Genomic DNA, 23,836 nt, shown 5'->3' on the forward strand with positions numbered 1-23,836 from the left:
AATTTCTGGGGGTCGATCGAGTAAAAATGATGAAGAAAGTGTTCGATCGAGTGGAATTTCTACTCGATCGAGTGAACAGGAAAAAGAAGAGCTCGATCGAGTAAATAAAACTGTTCGATCGAGTGAATTTTATGAAGAATCTGCTCGATCGAATGATATTTTTGGTCGATCGAGTAATGCTGATAAAGAACAACTCGATCGAGAGCCTGCTAGTGCTCGATCGAGTGAAAAATCACCTGAAAGACCACGTTCGAGAGGAAAGAAGTCTCGATCGAAGGATTTAGAGCTTGATCCGGCCGATACATTGGAAGAGAGGAACAAAGGGCTCGAGATACCCATCACGGTGCCTTTCCCGAGGCCTTTGCAGAATACTAAGGCTAATCAACAATTCGGCAAATTTGCCGAACTCCTGAAAAGCTTGCAAGTCATTGTGCCATTCGCCGAATTGCTAACACAGGTACCCTCTTACCTTAAATTTATGAAAGAAATTTTATCGCGTAAGAGGCATATTAATGATCATAAGACGATAGCTTTGACCGAGGTAGGGACGGCCCTAGTTTAGAATAAGTTACCTCCCAAAAAGTTAGACCCGGGTAGTTTTTCGATTCCGTGTCATACTGGTACCCACTTGATTGATAACGCATTATGCGATCTTGGCGCTAGCGTGAGTGTATTACCGCTGTCTCTGGCTAAGAGACTTGGTTTAGCCAAGTTTAATAGCACAAATATGGCTGTTCAGATGGCCGGCCGCAGTATATCATGGCCACTAGGTGTCATAGAAGACATACCTGTTAAGATCGGGAGGTTCTTTATTCTCGTTGACTTCGTTGTACTTGACATCCCCGAAGATGCCCATACCCCTTTTATTTTAGGGAGACCATTTTTATTTACTGCCCGTGCAGTGATAGTGTAATACTACGGTTTTATGAGTCTCTGGGTACTCTATCGAGTGGGCCTTACTCTGTCGAGTAAGGGTGTTTTGGTTTTAAAACAGTGTTCTGTCTATAGGGTACTCGATCGAGTATCCTGGGTACTCAATTGAGTAAGTGGCACTCGATCGAGTACGTCAGTTACTCGATCGAGTAGCTCGGTTTACGGGTAATGTTTTATCGGGTTTTGTTAATAACACGGATTAATATATAAATCTTTCCGTCATCTTTATAATACACTTTTACAAACCTAATCATATTGAAAAGAGATTCAAGTTACGTTCTTCGCATTCATCCGTGTTATTGACAAATCCCGGAGCTTGAGAGGTCGGATTTCATCGTTCTTTGCATCCTTGTGATCCTTGCGTTGAGGGCAAGATCTACGTACCGATTTTATAGTATTTAGTCAAGTTTGTTTAAACCCTAATTTGGGGGATTGGGGATTTGTGTTAGTTTTTGTATGGTTAGTGATTATGTGATGATGTGTTAGGAGGAGGATTCGTAGAAGAGGCCTTTTGATACAACTGTTGAGATCGTCTGCGTGTGTTGCATTCTAGGTAGGGTTTCCCTACTCAGTATTAGTCACATAATGTGTTGGTTGTTGGTTGTGATTGTTGTATAGTATCATACTCGTATTGTGACGGTTGTTGGAATTGGTTAGTGTTGATAGTTGTGTTTGATTGTATATGTCTGTGGTTTTCGGGGTGCATCCCTGGTTGAGTGGGTTCACTTGCGGGAGTGGCTTCACGCCCATTATTCGCCTTCTGTGGAACCCGCCACAAAAGAGATGTGCACATTAATGGATTTGGGTTATTCGCTCTATGGTATGAGCGGGGCTTAGGTGGGAACGGCTGCGGTCCCCCACTGGCTGTGTGAAGTAACCTGTTGCAATGGATACTCTAGCAGGACTACACACTTTAGTGTGTAGTTAGTGATGAGATTTGATTATGGAGTTTGGGTTATGTGACAATTGAGATGTGTTGGTTTCTATATTATTGTAATTATATATGATTGTGTGATTAGTACTGACCCCGTCTTTGTTTTGAAAAACTGTGGTGATCCATTCGGGGATGGTGAGCAGTTGTTGAGCAGGTATGAGTCGAGACATATGGGCTTGCTGGGATGTGTCACCACGAGATGATAGAGTCTTCCGCTGTAGTTTTAGTAGTTTATCAGGCATTTTGTTTAGTTGTTAGACATTTGGTTTAAGACCATGTAACCGTATTTCATCAGTTGGTTTTGGATTGTATTCACTAAACTTTATACCATTTAAATATTGTTTCTTTATTGTCTTTTGATTATCATTTCCTCGGAAAACCGAGATGGTGACATCTTTATACCTGAGTGGTCCTGGTAAGGCACTTGGAGTTTGGGGGTGTCACAAAGTGGTATCAGAGCGACGATCCTGAAACCTGTAACTAATGAATCTAATGAACATAGGGAGTTAATTAAAATGAACCCGGGGTAAAAGTTGTAGGAGCTAATGCAAAGGCTTGGGAGACGTCCTAAAGTCACGAACTCGCCCTGTAATTTTGAACCGGTCACATGGGGGGTATGTGTCAAGGTCGTATGTGTTGTCTTTTGGTTTGTATGTGTATATAACAGTATGTGTTGTGAATTGTTGGATGTTGGAAGTGGAGAATTGAAAGTATGGTTAAAGGTTGAAAAGATATGTTTTATATGTGAATTGAATGAAGAAGAATGTTGGGTGTTTATAATGTGGCATTTTAATAACATGAAATAGATTGCTTTAATGATCATATGAGAACTTGTGTATATTTGCATGCGTAATAATAATTATAATGCCGAAATTATAAAGATTGCGTATTATATTGGGGTAAGTGAGATAACATGCGGGTAGTGTATACGAGTCTGCATGACTCGATCGAGTGGGGGGCACTCGATCGAGTAGGTGAGGTGCTCGGTCGAGTGGGTCTAACTCGATCGAGTGGATAGTTGACGTTTTTATGGTTAGAACCGTGTTTTTGGGTACTCGATCGAGTACATAGAGGCACTCGATCGAGTAGGGGGCACTCGATCGAGTGGCTTGTCAGCTTGGTCGAGTATGTTAGAGATCAGAAGGTCTGTTTGGGGTCTGGAGTTGGGGCACTCGATCGAGTATGTTAGGCACTCGATCGAGTAGCCTCAACTCGATCGAGTGGGTTTAGGTACTCGATCGAGTGGGGTCTGTGTAAGCTGTTTTCGTGTTTTGGGGTATAGTATGTATGTTTATATCTACCTTTTCTTATATAGTTTCAAGATGCCGCTAAATAAAACCACCTTGTATGCGATAGCTGAGAGCATGAGTGTTGATGACATAGTTAAGATGTTGGAGCATCAAGATGCTCTTACGGAAGCGCTAAAGAGAGTGGGGAAAGATAAGGAGGTTGATCACTCTAAGATCAGTCTCTACATAGCAAGGTTTAACCCGAAAGAGTATAAGGGAACCGGGGAGCCAATTCTTCTTGACAATTGGCATCGTGAGATGGAGAATATTCTTGACTTGGTACATTTTCCGGATAAGACGAGGGTAGAACAAGCTGCGTTCTACTTGAGGGAGGCAGCAGGAGAGTGGTGGGATAAGGTAAAACTCGGTGCTAGAGATATGTATGAGAAGTAGAGGCTGCCTGCTATTCCTTGGGAAGAGTTTAGGAAAGCTATGAAGTGGGAGTTCGTGCCGGAGCATATGAGGAGTAAGCTGAGGGAGAAGTTTGATGGGTTTAAGATGACCTCTGAGATGTCTGTGGCTGAGTACTACAAACAGTTTAATTAGAATTCTAGGTATGCTGAGGATATGGGATTGAGTGAGGAGAACCTAGCTCTGAGGTTTGAGAAGGGGTTGACCCCAAGATAATGGATAAGTTACCCGTGGGAGTCCTTACGATGTTAAGGAAGATTATGAGAGGGCTGGGAGAGCTGAGAGGTTGGTAGAGATGGCCCGGGAGAGAGGTGCTGAGAAAAAAAAGGCTGACAGCGAGGGTGGTGGCCAATCTAGCTACAAGAAGGGTAACCACACTCAGGCTAGAGTATATTCATCTGACTCGGGGTTTAGTACTGGGGCTTCTTATGGGCGTGGTCGTGGGAACAGTAGCGGCAGCTGGAGGTTGCCTGTTTTAACTGTGGCGGTGTAGGCCACAAGAGACATGAGTGCACCAGTGCAGTTAGCGGGGGTTACCAGAGGCCGGGACAGGGGAGCTTTTCTCAGGGGCCAGCATAGAGTTTTCCGAGTAACAGACCAGTTGGGTCATGGAACAACCGGGGAGGTCAGAGCAACAACGGGGGAGGTAACCGCAATCGCGGTAATTCTTATCAAAAGCCAGCTACGAACACCAACAATAACCAGGGGTCGGGTGCTAAGCCGACTACCTCTGCCAGTATTGTCCAGGGAGGTGGGCAGAAGACCAGTGGAAAGCTGTTTATGATGGAGGAACAAGCAGTTGAGGACGACGCACATGTTATCACTGGTACTTTTCTTGTTAATGGTGTTTACACCTTTGTTTTGTTTGATTCGGGGGCGTCTCAGTCGTTTGTATCTTCGAGTAATGTTAAACAGTTGGGTTTGAGAGAGTATGAGTCTGTAAGTGAGAAAGTTTTTATACCTTCGGGAGAGTCTGTAACATGTGGGAGGTTGTTTAGGGATGTATCCATGATAGTTGGGCAAGTTGATCTACATGTAGACTTGCTAGAGTTTCCTTTAGGTGGTTTTGAGATGATAGTCGGGATGGATTGGTTAGGGAAGTACAAAGCTAAGATAGACTGTCATCAAAAGAAAGTGTCTCTGAGAGGTCCTAAGGGCATTTGTGTGTCTTATCGTGGGTTTGTTGTCAAACCCAAAGTTAAGTTGATTGCAGCTGTGACCTTGAAGTCCTATCTAAGGAAGGGGTGCCCGTTGATCTTGTGCCATGTGAGAGATGACCGGATATAGAGTCTGACAGTCGATCAGATACCAATTGTGGGGGAGTTTTCAGATGTCTTTCTAGAGAATATTCCGGGGTTGCCGCCGAAGAGGGAGATAGATTTAAGTATTGAGCTGAAACCGGGGACGGGGCCAATCTCTAAGGCACCGTACCGAATGGGTCCTAAGGAGTTGGAGGAGCTCAGGAAGCAGTTAGATGATCTGATAGAGAAGGGATACATTAGACCTAGTGTATCACCGTGGGGAGCACCAGTTCTTTTCGTGAAAAAGAAAAATGGGAGTTTGAGGTTGTGCATAGATTACAGGGAGCTGAACCGAGTGACGGTGAAGAACAAATATCCTTTACCAAGGATATATGATCTATTTGATCAGTTGAGTGGTGCAGTAGTCTTTTCCAAGATTGATCTGAGATCGGGGTACCATCAGGTGAAGATTAGAGATGAGGACATACCAAAGACCGCTTTTACGTTGAGGTATAGCCATTATGATTATGTGGTGATGCCTTTTGGGTTATCTAATGCGCCGGTTGTGTTTATGAATTTGATGAACATAGTCTTCAGTCAGTTTTTGGACAAGTTTGTGGTGGTTTTCATCGATGACATCTTAGTCTACTCCAAGACTAAGGAGGAACATGAGGAACATCTAAGGATTGTGTTGCAGACCTTGAGGGAGCATGAGTTGTATGCTAAGTTGTCCAAGTGTGAGTTCTGGTTAGAGAAAGTTGCTTTTCTGGGGCATGTGATCTCTAAGGATGGGGTAGCTATGGATCCTGCAAAGATTGAGGCAGTTACCAAGTGGGAAGCACCAAAGAACGTAGCTGAGATTAGGAGTTTCTTGGGTTTAGCTAGATACTACAGACGGTTCGTGAAGGATTTTTCCAAGATTGTTAGACCTATGACAACTTTGTTGAGGAAAGAGAACAGGTTTCTTTGGGATGAGAGTTGTGAGACGGCGTTCCAAACATTAAAGGAGCGTTTAACCACAGCTCCAATCTTAGCATTGCCTGAAGGGAGTGAGAACTTTGAGGTTTATACAGATGCCTCAAAGAATGGGTTGGGAGGTATGTTGATGCAGAACGGTAGAGTCATTGCCTATGCTTCTAGGCAATTGAAGCCTTATGAGGAGAATTATCCTACACACGATCTAGAGTTGGGTGCAGTGGTGTTTTCTCTCAAGATTTGGAGACATTACCTTTATGAGGTGACCTTTAAGGTATTTTCAGATCACAAGAGTCTCAAGTACATCTTCACTCAAAAGGAGTTGAACATGAGACATAGGAGGTGGATGGAGTTAATTGGCGATTATGACATGGATATTATCTACCATGAAGGAAAAGCCAATGTATTTGCAGATGCTTTGAGCAGGAAGAGTGTACATGCTTTGGGCACAGCTATATCTTTGATGAGGTTGAGAGATCAGGTTGGGAAGTTTGGGATACATATGATCCAGAAAGGGGATACCATGGGAAATTTGATAGTGCAGCCTGATCTTTATGATGATATTCAAGGTAAACAGGTGTTAGATCCTAAGATGGTAGAGTGGAGAGCTAGAGTAGAGAAAGGGACAGTGTCTAGATTCTCTATTCATACAGATGGCAGTTTGAGGTTTGATGGGAGGTGTTGTGTCCCTAATGATGAAGTGCTAAAAAAGACAATCATGACAGAGGCACATTGTACACCATATTCGGTACATCCAGGTGGTGACAAGCTGCACAAGGATTTAAAGAAAATGTTCTGGTGGCCTGGGATGAAGAAAGAAACAGCTGAGTTTGTGGCCCGTTGTTTGACATGTCAGAGAGTTAAAGGGGAACAACGACGACCACAAGGTAAGATTCAGTCTCTTGAGGTACCTGAGTGGAAGTGGGAATCCATTTCTATGGATTTTATCGTGGGTTTGCCAAAGAGTCAATAGGGTAACAACATGATATGGGTTATAGTGGATCGACTGACCAAGTCAGCTCATTTCGTGCCAATGAAAGATACATGGGGTGCCTAAAGATATAGTATCTGACAGAGATGCGAGGTTTATCTCAAGGTTTTGGAAAGAGTTGCAGGAATCTTTGGGAACAACATTGAAGATGAGTACAGCATTTCATCCTACAACAGATGGTCAGACAGAGAGAACAATCAAAACTCTTGAGGACATGTTACGTGCTTGTGTGATGGATTTTGGTGGTAGCTGGGAACATAGGTTGGATTTGATTGAGTTTTCTTATAACAACAGCTATCACACTAGTATTGGCATAGCTCCATTTGAGGCTTTATACGGGAGGAGATGTAGGAGTCCGATTTGTTGGGCCGACAGTGCTGAGGAAGTGGTTTTAGGACCAGATATGGTACATAAGCTGGTTGAGCAGATTAAGATGATCAGGGAGAGGATGAGAGCAGCTCAGGATAGGCAAAAGAGTTATGCAGATCTATATCACCGGGACATAAAGTTTCAGGTTGGGGACAAGGTTCTTCTGAAGGTGTCTCCTATGTGATGCGTGTCAATTATATGATGTTTTACACCCTATTTTACACGCATTTCAGAGCTCATTTATGTAGTTTAAGGCTACTTTTTGCCCCATTTCGTCTACTTTCGTATTTTTATGTAATATTGCAGATTTATGCGGAAATGAGTAGATTTTGAGCCAAATACGTCCCCGAGTACCTTGCACTGCATTTGACGTAAAATATTTACTCAAGGAACGAGCTTGGTGCACATTTCGAGCTCCGAAAGACAAATCCACGAGAATTTAGAAGTCAAGTATCAGCTAAAGCAGTCGATCAACTGCTACCTATGGTCGATCGACCATACCACGACTTCCAGGAGCCACTGTTTAGAGCTTACCAGTCGATCGACCAGCCTCAGTGGTCGATCGACCAAGCCGCTAATCTGCGTGAATTAAAAGATCGAGAATAAGCAGGCCCATAGTAGTTAGGTTTTGGCAATAAGAACTACATTGTATTTTATATAATGTATGCTAGGTTTTGAGAACATTCATTCAGTTTTCATCAGTGTTAGATCACGAAATTTGTTAGGGTTCTTTATTTTACAAATATTTCTTTCAATAAAAGTTACATCAGCATTCGGTTTTCTGATCTTTTTTTCCTGCAATTCTTCTACTGGTATTCCTTTATTCACTATTTCAGTTTTATTGCTTATTTCGTTTGTAGCTAGAATTGATAGATTAGTTTCCCGAAGCAATAATTATTGTTTTATGCTAATCTTTTGTTCCGTTAATTTAAGCATGAATTCAGTAGTTTATTTCGTTAATATTGTTGTTGTTTTTATCAATATCATGAGTAGCTAAATTATTCGTGCTAGGATGTAGGGGAACTGTAGGTTAGGCGGCATTAGAATAGGGAACCCTGAATCGCGCCACGTTCGATCGACCGCCTACCCTGGTCGATCGACTGGCCTCGTGAGATATGCTTCGTTTTAATTAATTTAATTTCTATGTTTGACGAATCGAGTGCACGCGACTAGTTGAATGTCTAGGATTTGACCGACCCAATAAAGATCGAAAGATAGGGAAAGGAGATAGCCTACCTAATTTAGACGACTAGATTAACGAGATCGAAAGATAAGTTAGTTTAGACCTTTTAGTCACTTTTCAGAACGAAAGTTAGTATTAGTGATATTAGGGACCTGTAGCAAGATCGAAAGATGCTACCTGTGAGAGTGGACCTCTTATTTTCCCGTCTCACGTGTTTGTTTTAGACCTACCTAGTTTGCTGCAGTAACACCCCCATACTCCAAGTGCCTTACCAGGACCACTCAGGTATGAAGATATTACCATCTCGGTTACCCGAGGCATGATATTCATAAGACAATAACGAAACAACTTAAATGATATAACTTATAGTGAAAAGTACAACTGAAACCAAATCCCACAATACGGGTACAAGTTCTTAAAACCAACTGTCTACTGAAATACTGAAATGTCATAAAACTAAAAGACTACAGCGGAAGACTTCTATCATGAGACGGTGGCACCTCCCAGCTATCCCAGCACTCAACTCAAACCTGCTCAATTACTGCTCACTATCCCCGAATGGATCACCGCAGGTTTACAAAACAACAACCGGGGTCAGTACTAATCACACAACTCAATATATATCATGAATAAGATAAACAGACAGCTTAACCGTCACACACACAACCACACCAATTCCAACAATCTCAATCACCGACTGTCACACACACAACCAGTCCTCCCAGTGGGGGACCGCAGCCGTACCCACCAAATCCCCGCTCCTCATAACGAGCGGTAACCCTGTCCATTAATGTGCACATCCCCTTCCGTGGCGGGTTCCACGAAGGGCGAAACTAGGGCGTGAAGCCACTCCCATCAAGTGACCCCACTCAGCCGTGGACACGCCTCGAGAACCAGAGACAAACAATCACAATCAACAACCGTCACAATACAATTACTATATTATTCAATAAACAACAACACATCAACAATCATCCCATTATGAGACTAATACTGAGTAGGAAATCCTACCTGGAAAGCACAACTATCAGACGGTCTCTACAGCTGAATCAAAAAGCTTCTTCTACGAACCCTCCTCCTATCATACAACATACAAATGCTAGCAAATCACAAACTACTCAAAAACCCCCAAATCCCTAGATTAGGGTTTAACCAACTTAAAGGAAAGACAATAAAAAGGGTACATAGATCTTACCCTTGACGCAAGGATCTCAACGGTATAACAAATGATGAAAACTGACCTTCCAAACTCCGGGATTTGCTAACAATGTGATTAAGATGATGAACGTACTTGCTTTCTCTCTTTAACAGTAACTTAGGTTTTGCAAAAGTGTTTAGCATAATGACGAAAAAGGTTATATATCTTAATCGCATAATTAACAAAACCCGAAAAAAACTCCCCGTAAACCGGCTACTCGATCGAGTACCCAAGGTACTCGATCGAGTACCCCCTTACTCGATCGAGTATCCTAGTTACTCGATCGAGTACCCAACAGGTCAGAAACTATTTTAAAACGCAACTCACCCTTACTCGACAGAGTAAGGCCTAGTCGATAGAGTACCCAAAGACTCATAAAGACGGAGTATTACAGTCTTCCCTCCTTAAAAAGAACTTCGTCCCCGAAGTTCAAACCACTACTAAACAAAGGTACTCCCTCAACACTTCCGACTCAACAACCAAAACAAAACTCAACATAAAACGTGTTACTAACCTAACTCATCCCGACACACATACCGACACAACATACAAAAAGTGTATGAAACTCTTAAAAACTCGTCGCGATCATCTCCTACCCTCCTAAAAGGAACAAGGTTACGTCCCCGTAACCATACATACCTGATCAAAAAGAAAAGGGTAACGCTCTTTCATAGCTTCCTCTGGCTCCCATGTAGCTTCTTCAGTCTCGTGGTTAGACCAAAGGATCTTAAGCAAAACTGTCTCACCACTCCTGGTCTTCCTAACCTTTCGGTCAAGAATCTGCTTAGGCACCTCAAGATATGATAAGGACTCATCTAGCTCTAAGTTACTTCTCTGCCTCTAACACATGTGACGGGTCACTCACATACTTCCGCAGCTGCGATACATGAAACACATTATGTACTCTCTCTAGCGCAGCTGGTAAAGCCAGACGATATGCAACTTCCCCAACTCGCTCTAAGATCTCATAAGGCCTGATAAACTTCTACTTAACTTGCCTTTCTTCCCAAATCTCATAACTCCACGCATAGGAGACACTTTCAAAAGAACCTTGTCCCCCACTTGAAACTCTATGTCCCGGCGATGTAGATCTGCATAACCCTTTTGCCTATCCTGAGCTGCCCTCATCCGTTCCCTGATCATCTTAATCTGTTCCACCATCTCATGCACCATCTCTGGTCCTAAAACCACTGCCTCAGCACTATCGTCCCAACAAATCGGACTCCTACATCTCCTCCCATACAAAGCCTCAAACGGTGCCATACCAATACTAGTGTGATAGCTGTTATTGTAAGAGAATTCTATCAAGTCCAACCTCTGTTCCCAGCTACCACCAAAATCCATCACACAAGCTCGCAACATATCCTCAAGAGTCTTGATTGTTCTCTCAGTCTGTCCGTCTGTCGCAGGATGAAATGCTGTACTCATCTTCAAAGTTGTTCCCAACGATTCCTGCAACTCTTTCCAAAACCTTGATATAAATCTCGCATCTCTGTCAGACACTATGTCCTTAGGGACTCCATGCAACTTAAGCACGTTCTTTCGATAGGCCATAGCCAATTGTGCTTTAGTCCATGTATCTTTCATTGGAACAAAGTGAGCTGACTTGGTCAGTCGATCCACTATTACCCAAATCATGTTATTACCTTGTTGACTCTTTGGCAAACCCACGATAAAATCCATGGAAATGGATTCCCACTTCCACTCAGGTACCGTTAAAGACTGAATCTTACCTTGTGGTCGTCGCTGTTCCCCCTTAACTCTCTGGCATGTCAAACAACGGGCCCTGACAAACTCAAATTGTCTCTTTCTTCATCCCAGGCCACCAAAACGTGTTCTTCAAATCCTTATATAGCTTGTCACCACCTGGATGTACTAAATACGGTGTGCAATGTGCCTCTGTCATGATAGTCTTTTTCAACTCCTCATCATTAGGAACACACCACCTATCGTCAAACCTCAAACTACCATCTGTGTGAATGGAGAATCGAGACACTGTCCCTTTCTCTACTCGAGCTCTCCACTCCATTATCTTAGGATCCAACGCCTGCTTACTTCGAATGTCATCATAAAACTCAAGCTACACTGTCATATCACCCATGGCATCTCCTTTCTGCATTATATGTATCCCAAATCTCGCTACCTCATCTCTCAACCTCATCAAAGATAGAGCTGTACACAGAGAATGTACACTCTTACTACTCAAAGCATCAGCAACTACATTGGCCTTCCCTTCATGGTAGATAATTTCCATGTCATAATCGCCAATACGCTCCATCCACCTCCTCTGTCTCATGTTCAACTCCTTTTGGTGAAAATATACTTGAGACTCTTGTGATCAGAAAATACCTTAAAGATTGCTCCATAAAGGTAATGTCTCCATATCTTGAGAGCAAACACCACTGCACCCAACTCCAGATCATGAGTAGGGTAGTTCTCCTCATAAGGCTTCAATTGCCTAGAAGCATAGGCAATCACTTTACCGTTCTGCATCAACACACATCCCAACCAGTTCTTTGAGGCATCTGTATAAACCTCAAAGTTCTCGATCCCTTCAGGCAATGCTAAGACAGGAGCTATGGTCAAATGCTCCTTTAACGTTTGGAACGCCGCCTCACAACTCTCATCCCAACGAAACCTGTTCTCTTTCCTCATCAACGCTGTCATAGGTCTAGCTATCTTGGAGAAATATTTCACGAACCGTCTGTAGTACCCAGCTAAACCCAGAAAACTCCTGATCTCAACAAAATTCTTTGGTGCTTCCCACTTTGTCACTACCTCAATCTTCGCCGGATCCACAGCTACTCCCTCCTTAGAGATCACATGCCCCAGAAAAGCAACTTTCTCTAACCAGAACTCACACTTGGATAGCTTAGCATATAGCTCATGCTCCCTCAAAGTTTGCAACACGATCCTCAGATGCTCCTCATGCTCCTCCTTAGTCTTAGAGTAGACTAAGATGTCATCGATAAACACCACTACAAACTTGTCTAAAAACTGTCTAAAGATCCTATTCATCAAATCCATAAACATTGCCGGTGCATTAGACAACCCAAACGGCATCACCACATACTCATAATGGCCATACCTCGACGTGAAAGCTGTCTTTGGTATGTCCACCTCTCTAATCTTCACCTGATTGTACCCCGACCTCAGATCGATCTTGGAAAAGACCGATGCACCACTCAACTGATCAAACAGGTCATCTATCCTTGGCAAAGGATACTTGTTCTTCACCGTCACTCGGTTCAGCTCCCTGTAATCTATGCACAACCTCAAACTCCCATCTTTCTTCTTCACGAAAAGAACTGGTGCTCCCCACGGCGATACACTAGGTCTAATGTATCCCTTCTTTATCAGATCATCCAACTGTTTCCTAAGCTCCTCCATCTCCTTAGGACCCATACGGTACGGTGCCTTAGAGATTGGCCCCGTCCCTGGTTTCAACTCTACTGTGAAATCTATCTCTCTTCTCGGCGGCAACCCCGAAATCTCCTATGGAAACACATCCTAAAACTCTCCCACCACTGGTATCTAATCAACTGTCGGACTCTCTATCCGGTCATCTCTCACATGACACAAGATCAAAGGACATCCCTTCCTCAGGTAAGACTTCAAAGTGACAGCTGCAATCAACTTAACTTTGGGTTTGACTAGAAACCCACGATAAGACACACTAACACCCTTAGGACCTCTTAAAGACACTTTCTTTTGATGACAGTCTATCTTAGCTTTATACTTTCCCAGCCAATCCATCCCAACTATCATCTCAAAACCGTCAAAAGGAAACTCTAGCAAGTCTACAGGGAAATCAACTTGCCCAACTATCATAGGTACATCCCTATATAACCTCCCAAAAGATACAGACTCACCCGAAGGTATAAAAACATGCTCACTCACAGACTCATATACCCTCAAACCCAACCGTTTAACATGACTTGAAGATACAAACGACTGAGAAGCCCCCGAATCAAACAAAACAAAGGTATGAATACCATTAACAAGAAAAGTCTAGGTGATAACGTGTGCATCCTCCTCACCGCTTTCTTCTCCATCATGAATAACTTTCCATCGGTCTTGTCCACCTCCCGGGCCGATCTTGGTGATGTGGTCGGCTTTTAGCACCCGACCCTTGATTGTTGTTGTTGTTCGTTGGTGGTTTCGGATAAGAATTACCGCCGTTGCGGTTGCCTCCACTCTGTAGCTCGACTTCCCGGTTTGGCCGTGACCCGGCCCGGTCTATTGCTCGCATGGCTCTGCGCAGTCTCTCGGAAAGTTCCGGTGCACTTGTGCACTCATGTCTCTTGTGGCCTACACCACCATAACTATAGCAGGTTACTCCCCAACTACCACTAACACTTCCACGGCCACGCCCAAAGGAAGCCCCAGCACAACCCGACCCGGAAGAAAACCCTTTGGCGATTGTGGTTGCCTTTCTTGTGATTAGATTGGCCACCACCCTCGCTCTCGACCTTCCTTTTCTCACCACCCGACCTCTCCGAGCCATCTCCACCAACCTCTCAGCTCTCCCAACCCTCTCATAAGCTTCCTTAACATCAGTAAGGACTCCCACGGGTAACTTATCCATAATCTTAGGGGTCAACCTCCTCTCAAACCTCAGCGCCAAATTCTCCTCACTCAAACCCATATCCTCAGCATACCTAGACTTGTCATTGAACTGCCTGTAGTACTCGGCCACAGACATCTCGGCGGTCATCTTAAAACTGTCAAACTCTTCCCTCAACTTACTCCTCACATGCTCCGGTACAAACTCTTTTCTCATAGCCCTACGAAACTCTTCCCAAGGTATAGCAGGTGAACCTTGGTTCACATACAACTCCTTAGCACTTTCACCGTATCCCACCACTTACCACCGCCTCCCTCGGATAGAATGCGGCTGTTCCACTCTCATCTCACCAGGACAGTGAACCAAATCTAATATGTTCTCCATCTCTCTAAGCCAGCTATCAAGAAGGTTCGGCTCCCCAACTCCCTTGTACTCTTTCGGGTTAAACCTCGTTATATAGAGGCTGATTTTAGAGTGATCAACCTCTTTCTCCTTATCCTTATCCTTATCTTTCCCCACAGTCTTTAAAGCCTCAGTAAGAGCATCCTGATGCTCCAACATCTTAACGATGGCATCTATGTTCATAAGCTCAGCTCTCGCATACAACGCATTCTTCTTGGGCGGCATCTTGAAACTATAATAGAAAAAGGGGTGGATATAAACATACGCGCCAAAACCTCAAAACACGAAAACAAGCTGCCCAGACCCTACTCGATCGAGTTTCCAAACATACTCGATCGAATAACAGGCCACTCGATCGAGTGCCCACTATACTCGATCGAGTGCCCCAACCTCAGACCCCAAACAGACCTTCTGATCTCTAACATACTCGACCGAGTAGCTAGGCTACTCGATTGAGTGACCCCCTACTCGATTAAGTGACCCCCCACTCGATCGAGTCATGCTAACTCAGAAACGCTACCCGCATGCTATATCATATGCTAACATGCTAAAAACTTTATAAAACCAACATTATATCATTACTAAGCATATAATGCTACGCATCTTTTCATACGATCTACGAAATCATTATATCATGTTATTAAACGCCACATTGTAAACACTCATCATGTTTTCGGTCCAACTACAATTCTACATATATCATCAACCTTTCTTTCACATTCCCAACTTCCTACCGCAAACACCCAACAGTTACACACACTTCATCACATTCACATACCAGCTAACCAAACAACGCATTCGACCTTGACATACACCCCCCATGTGAACGGTTCAAAATTGTAGGGTGAGTTCGCGACTTCAGGACGTCTCCCAAGCCTTTGCATTAGCTCCTACAACCTTTACCCCGGGTTCATTTTAATTGACTCCCTATGTTCATTAGGTTCATTGGTTACAGGTTTTAGGATCGTAGCTCTGATACCATTTGTAACACCCCCATACTCCAAGTGCCTTACCAGGACCACTCAGGTATGAAGATATTACCATCTCGGTTACCCGAGGCATGATATTCATAAGACAATAACGAAATAACTTAAATGATATAACTTTTAGTGAAAAGTACAGATGAAACCAAATCCCACAATACGGGTACAAGTTCTTAAAACCAACTCTCTACTGAAATACTGAAATGTCATAAAACTAAAAGACTACAGCGGAAGACTTCTATCGTCGAGACGGTGGCACCTCCCACTATCCCGGTACTCAACTCAAACTCGCTCAATTCTTGCTCACCATCCCCGAATGGATCACCGCAGTTTACAAAACAACAACCGGGTCGATACTAATCACACAACTCAATATATATCATCAATAAGATAAGCAGACGACTTAACCGTCACACACACAACCACACCAATTCCAACAATCTCAATCACCGATTGTCCACTGGACCCGATCCGCGGTGGGGGACCGCAGCCGTACCCACCAAATCCCCGCTCATCATACCGAGCGATAACCCCGTCCATTAATGTGCACATCCCCTTCCGTGGCGGGTTCCACGAAGGGCGAAACTAGGGCGTGAAGCCACTCCCGCAAGTGACCCCACTCGGTAGAGGACACGCCTCGAGAACCAGAGACAAACAATCACAATCAACAACCGTCACAATACAATTACTATATTATTCAATCAACCACAACACATCAACAATCATCCCATTATGGGACTAATGCGAGTAGGAAATCCTACCGGAAAGCACAACTATCGGACGGTCTCTACAAATGAATCAAAAAGCTTCTTCTACGAACCCTCCTCCTATCATACAACATACAAATGCTACCAAATCACAAACTACTCAAAAACCCCCAAATCCCTAGATTAGGGTTTAACCAACTTAAAGGAAAGACAACAAAAAGGGTACATAGATCTTACCCTTGACGCAAGGATCTCAACGGTATAACAAACGATGAAAACCGACCTTCCAAACTCCGAGATTTGCTAACAATGCGATTAAGATGATCACCGTACTTGCTTTCTCTCTTTAACAGTAACTTAGGTTTTGCAAAAGTGTTTAGCATAATGACGTAAAAGGTTATATATCTTAATCGCATAATTGACAAAACCCGAGAAAAACTCCCCGTAAACCGGCTACTCGATAGAGTACCCAAGGTCCTCGATCGAGTACCCCCTTACTCGATCGAGTATCCTAGTTACTCGATCGAGTACCAAACAGGTCAGAAACTATTTTAAAACGCAACTCACCCTTACTCGACAGAGTAAGGCCTACTCGATAGAGTACCCAAAGACTCATAAATACGGAGTATTACAGCTGCCGCCGAAACTATAGTGAACCGACCATCCTTGCACCCTTTTCAATATCTGTTTCATCCGTCTATTTAGTTTATTTTCTTTTGTTGCCATTAGTTATAGACCAATTCAATCAAACCCCCACATCATTGTTACCTTGGATTGAATTTAGACAACTAATAATTACATCTGCCTCTCTGTGGTTCGGCCTTGTTACCACTAGCTTCTGTTAGTTTTAATAGGTTTATAAATATTATTTTTGGTACTCACAACGACGGGTATCAAATTTTGGCGCCGTTGCCGAGGAGGCAATTGTTCTAATTTTTAGTTGTTTTATTTTAGTCTACTTCTTAGTTTAAGGTACATTTGTTCCTTAAACTATTCTCATATTCTTTTTGTAGTTTCCTCTTATGCGAAGGTCACTGGGTGGTGAATTAGTATCGTTCAATCCTGAGATTGAGAAGACTTTGCGTGAGTTGAGACGATCATCTAGGATTTTGCCGACAGAGGAAGAGCTGAGTACTCTGACTAGTTACTACGAGAACGAGCTGTTCGAGGAGGACCCACCTTCATCACCTATTTCTACTTCATCAGCTGAGACCGTTACTTCTCCAGATTTTCTAGAGATGGCTGAAGAAGCAACTATAGCAAGTCACTCTGAGCCGACAGCTGCAAATCTATATAAGGGGTTCGAATTACCGGGAGCTGATAGGAAATTCGAACCAAAGCCTTCTTATTGAAGGAAAAGTAGATCTATATACTCAACATATTCATATATGCTTTAATTTAATTTGTCATAAAATTAACAAGTGATCTTATGCATGCAAACAATATAAAATATAGAGAAGAAACCATCATCTTACATTGTGATTTTCGGATTTATGGGCACAAGTGAGTTCACCTACTCACTTGTTCTTGAGCTCTCCAAATGGAAGAACAAGGATTCAAGTATAGAATCCCTCCCAAAAGCATATACCCAAGGAAATCTCTTAATAACTAATATTATTTAGATCTAGTAATAATATTAGTTTTACTATAAAATTGACACAAATAAATTGCATTTTACTCTTGAAAATCTCGGTCAAGAGGGAGTATATGTGAGTTTATTTCTCTAGAATTATCATAAATTGTAGAGAGTTTTTATTGCATTTTCTTACTCTAGAAAATTAGATGGGAAGAATGAATAATAATGTAAAAGAGAAAAGCTCTTCTCTCTTTCTTGTGGGTGGCCGAAAAAAAAGAGCATTGGGTAGTATGCCCAATGCCTTTTGTTTTTGCTCTTCTCAAAAGCTTAGGCTTGCAAGGCTAGTAGGTAGTCTTTAATAATTATGTTTTCCACTAATATGAAAACACAATATTAACCCAACACTCCCTCTAATTTCGGCACTTTCATAATAAAATGGATGGTCCATTTTATTTTGTCATTTGTCAATTTTGTCACATGTAACATGTTACATGACATGTCACAATGTAATGTATTTTTAACATATTAAAAATCAACATACTCATAAAATATGTCATTTACAAAATTGACTAGTAATTCGTAATTACTCGTACCAAAATGTTTCCAAATTATAAATTACAACATTCTGTATTTATAATAATTTATTCATTCCGTTTCAATTGTTTCTGTAAACAATGATTTCATCTAAGTAATAAAACAATTCGATTACTTAGACCGTGTCTCATTTAATCATATTTACAATAAGATACGTAAATTATACTCACAAAATCATCCGTCAATTTTAAGCAATTTAATTAACTCGTATCGGTATACGATTAATTAAATAATCAATTAAGAGTATTTCCCTATAGGTATGACCTAAGGGGATCAACTGATCACCACCGTCGCACGACAGTAATGTCAAACTCTAGTCAGCCAATCATTACCGATATGTGTGGACCAGTTGAGTGTAAAATATTACATCCCACATGTATTCTTAAAATGAGATTTAATAATGATATTTAAATCATGTAATCGCACTATTGTTGAGGACACATTTCCCAACAATCTCCCACTTGTCCTCGACAAGTGTGCGTCACCAATTCTTTTGTCCTATTACTATCTCCCACTCAATGCAAGGTGTCTTATCGTACTTGCAAGTGATCATATCGAGAGTGGTTTCCTCGATCTTGAGAATAACTGATTGACTGGATTTATCTATCATAGATACCTTCCGAGCGTGGCCACGCATTTCCAGTTCATTACTCCTCGAGTGGCCCTGAGATATTGTTATAACCCTGACAAGGGGGTGGACAATTCCTATCGCACTTATTCCCTTCGACTAGCCACGGCCATCATAACCCAAAATATGCCCATTTGACCCCATTTACGAAGGTCGTACTAACACAAATCAAAGTTAATCTGAAACTGTGCCATCTTAGGCGAACAGTCTTTAGTCAAAAGAATCGACTCATTAGAATACTATAGCAGCTCTCGCCACGACCAAGCTATATAAATTTGCCAAAACTCTATAAGCGGTCATAAGGCCCGATAAAGTGTTCCTAACAGTCTGCCTATGTGATCGACTAGTCATCTCACATGACTGTATGGCACTTGAACTTGCCATCAATCGCATCACACTCTAGTCACTTCGAGACGTCACCTCATACAAGTGACTATGGGCGAATACAATGCTAATCCGTGTTCACTTTAGCGGGGTTCAATTGTCTTTACAACCCGTTTGGATGTAACAAAGTATAATAAAAGAGTTTTAAAGTAAAACTCGAACGACAAATGCGATTATCACATATGAATAGTCAATGCCTGATTACTATTTCATGTTCTATAATCTAATTTGATCTTGTACGTAGTTGTTCATTTCAATTCAATTGAAATGACATGACTCATCATGTTTAGCCTTTGAGAAGGCTTTGGTTAGTAGGTTTTATCAATTTCTTGTACCTTACTCAACCTTACTATATACTCGTTTTCCTTTGTAATGTATACATTTGCATCACAACACTTTCTGAGTACGTGTCGAGATCCAATCAAGACATAGGTCCTCTAGCCTAAGAATAGCTCCCACTTTGTTTTCACGATGTGCGGGACCCATCCCTCTTGCACATCTCATGATCGCAAGTGTGCTCAATTTCCGTTATAAATATCTCTCATTGTTCTTTATTTCCTAGAACGATTCTAGAAAATCTACTTCTTAATTAACATAGCCACAATGGTATCTTAACCATCTTAATGTGTTTTGATTATGGTTTTGTCGGAAACCATGTGCAATCTCAATTGTCAATTGTCACTTGTGTAACACCCTTACACAATATTGCATCATAAACACTTTGCATTATAGCCTTAATGCTTCAGCAAGCACTTAAGGGTAATCTTTATAGCTTACTTGGTAAAGATTACTTAAATTCGATTTTGAAAACAATTCATCATACTCAAAGTATATGAAGTGTTATACATCTTTACTCATTTAATTGATCCGGCAGCGGAAGCAAATGGAATCAATCAAATATGTTCAATTAATTGAACTAGTGATGAATCTTATCAACGTAAGACTTCTTATTGATGCTAATATCATGTGGATTTATCTTCATAAAACCGGATATTCAAGATGTATTATAATACTCCAAAAGTCTTAAATCATTCTCAATGATCAATATGTCATCCACATATCGGACTAATTAAAATTTCGTAACTCCCACTAAACTCCATGTATAAACACAACTTCTCGACTTATCGAGAAATGTTTTACCACATGATCAAAATGTTGATTCTATCTCATTGATGTCCTACTTAAGACCCTCTCTTAAGTTGCACATTATCTTAGGATTGCAAGAATCTATAAAACTCAAGACATGTATTGAATACATTCCTTCTAATTGAAGAAGTGGGTTTTAGATTCACTCGCTATGTATTTCATAATAATGAAACACAATCCCTAAGAAGATCCAAATAGACTTAAGCATTTCAACTGGTGCAAAACCCTTTGCAACCAATCTTGCTTTGAAATATCTCTTCATTAGTGCAAAACCCTTTGTCACTAATCAAGCCCTTTTGTTTCGGATTTTCATGGCTCTAAGCCTTGTATTGAGTTGTGACTTAAACACTCTTATGTAAGTCATATGTTCATTACTTTCTAGAAGTAATCAACTTGAATCAAACAATTTCTTTTGTAAGTTATAAGCTCTTTACTTTCTTAAAAGTAGCATGAATTCATCATTTTTAACAAGTGACGAATTTAACCTCCTAGGTTTTGAAGAAACAATGTCTTACACAAAACGTCTCATGTAGCCAAGAAAGACCAGTTTCTTGCGACATAACATTCTCTGTGGCTCTTGAATAATTTCTTCCACTCTGTCTTCTAGAAATAAACTTGTATTTTAGAAAGACAGCTTCATGAGCCGCAAACCCGTCGTGCTCGTGATAATTGAAAAGGGAAAAATGAGCATTTGTTTCTTGTGAAAACTTACAAACATGGTACCCTTACCATTTCATATCTCATATGATTTGATTTAGTGGAAAAATAATTTAGACAAAAATGATAAATTCCCCAAAAGGATCAAGTAACTCAAAGTAACTTGATTGAAGTCCAAACCATATCGAATAGCGTTTGAATTCTTATCCAACCATACATTATTCCATAATGCGTGCTAAGAGAGATTAATTTGTGATACTATATCACAATTCATTTGGCTTATATCAAAGTCTTCACTTTGATAATCCCATCACGACTAAATCGTAATTCCTTGAACTCTTTGAAATTCTTCAAAGATTTCTCTATTTACCTTATTAAGTGAACATATTAGTCAACTTAACTCGTTGGTAAAGATAATGATCAACCTATTTTGGATCGATGATTTACAACCTCGATCTCCTTTTCAACCAAAAAGGCACGAGACATCTTGCTTTGAATACAAGATACGCATATACCATTAACAATCTAATGGTTTCAAGAGTACTCGATAACTCTTTGCGTTCATCATTCCAAAATTTAAGGTTTAATCTTGGGTTACCAATTTGAGTCTTACATCATCTACATGATATATCTTTCTAGTTTGGTTTAGAATATAATCACCTTGATAATGGGCTAGCCATACATCAAATCGTGGTGTATAAGGTCACAAAAGTGAAACCTCTTTTGTATCTTAACAAGTTTATATTCTTATTAAGAGTTTATGCACTTAATAGTCACAATTAAGTACAACTTTAAATCCAAAAACTAGATTGAGTACACAATTACTCTATCTCTCGACATTATCGTTGCTAGTCGTCATATTCTAATCATCCTATGTATCAAGTACAATGATGAAAACCTCCACTGGTTTCTAATATTGACGAAGTGGTACTAGCAAAAATTATGTTTAATCAAATAAACATTTAAAGAAGAAGGTCCCATTAGATGTCCCACAACTAACTTGTTGATTCTTCAATAATTTGGGGTAGTTTCCTTTCTTGTGTCCAACATTTAAGACAATGGAAACTTTATCGGTCGGGATTGATAGGTTTAGTATCGTTATTTCTCAATAACTTTACTTTTAACATTACCTTGTATCAATTCCATTATAATTTTTACTTCTCGAACCTCGTCCTCATCTTAACGGTTTAAGAGAATGCTCACACTCATTTCAATGAGTCTTTGCTTTGAGAAGCAAAATTGAATTCATGAAGATTACTCTTCATTTGTTCGTTTTAGTCTTAAATCTTTCATTGAAGTGGTTGCGTTATTTTGGTCAATTACTGAATTAAAAATCTAATCACCAAAACAATTTATCGCTTCAAGGTACTTAATTCAATTAAGTATATGAAGCATAATCCATTGTAAGTAGAAGTGTTAGTCAAGAATCAAAAACCTGTTTGATAATGAATAACTTTAATCTATACTCTTTACAAGAGATCCTTAGCAATGGTTCGTTTGAGGTTTTAGAAGCAAATTCAAATTTTGTCTTTAGTTATGATGTTTTAATGGAGATTTGTATCAAAATCGAAATGATATCGTATATGAATTGTGGTAAAGAAATAGAACAATATAAAAACGGAATAGTGGAAAACTTAACATTTATCGTTTTATTAATACTTGTAAATAACAACAAAAGCATTTACATAGTGACCTCTACCCAACTATGATAAATGATTCCAAGACCCAAATTCATATCAACTTAGGCACGGGGTAGCCGATGAAACCTTTATCAATATAACTCGGTGGATTAACCTTTTAATCGATTCTACTTTTAGAACTCTTGGTCGATAAAATTACTCTAATGTTTATCTATAGCCCAAAACACATCAACAAGGGCACGGGGTAGCCGATGAAACCCTTATCAATTACTTTTGTTGAGTTCAATCCAAATTTCGAATAAATGTGTTCATTATCCAAACCCATATTAACTTAGGCACGGGGTAGCCGATGAAACCCTCATCAACATGAATTCGGTGGATTAGACATTTATCACCCACTTCCCCTACGTAACAAGGTTTGTACCCCGGGGTAGCCGAGTGCACTCCCTCGCGAAATAGGTTTTCATGGCTTATACTATTTGGTAAGGCTATGTCTCAATTAATTGTTTTAGCGAGAGGTCATGTCAATTTATTATCTATCACGTTTTAAGTGAACTAAAGCGGTGAACTACGATAATTTTAATTGACACGATCGATAAACTCGATAAAAGAAGATGCATGTTTTAGTTATGGCGATTTAGCGATGCATGTGACATAAAATAAAATGCAAGCATAAAAATAAATAAATAAATCCTAGTATGGCCTTTCCTAAAATAGAAAAACTATTTAACTATTACATATTCGGAAACCAACTTCATTGGTCCCTTGAACTTCGGTTGTGGCACGCATCTCGAGGTAACACCGTCTTTATGTATCGCCATTCTTGAAGAAATCCGTCTTTGGGAACTCCAAAATGAATAAAATTACATAATAAATTACATAATTTCCTATTATACATTTGTAACTAAAATAAAATAAATCTATTAAATTACAAAACGGTGATACGAGATCACAATAAAATTACAACCGAATCGATATTCCCATACATATCGGGAAATACCAATTAAATCTAAGGCCATACTAAGTAA

Source organism: Silene latifolia, chromosome Y (assembly GCF_048544455.1).
Source record: "Silene latifolia isolate original U9 population chromosome Y, ASM4854445v1, whole genome shotgun sequence".
Classification (NCBI taxonomy): Eukaryota; Viridiplantae; Streptophyta; class Magnoliopsida; order Caryophyllales; family Caryophyllaceae; genus Silene; species Silene latifolia.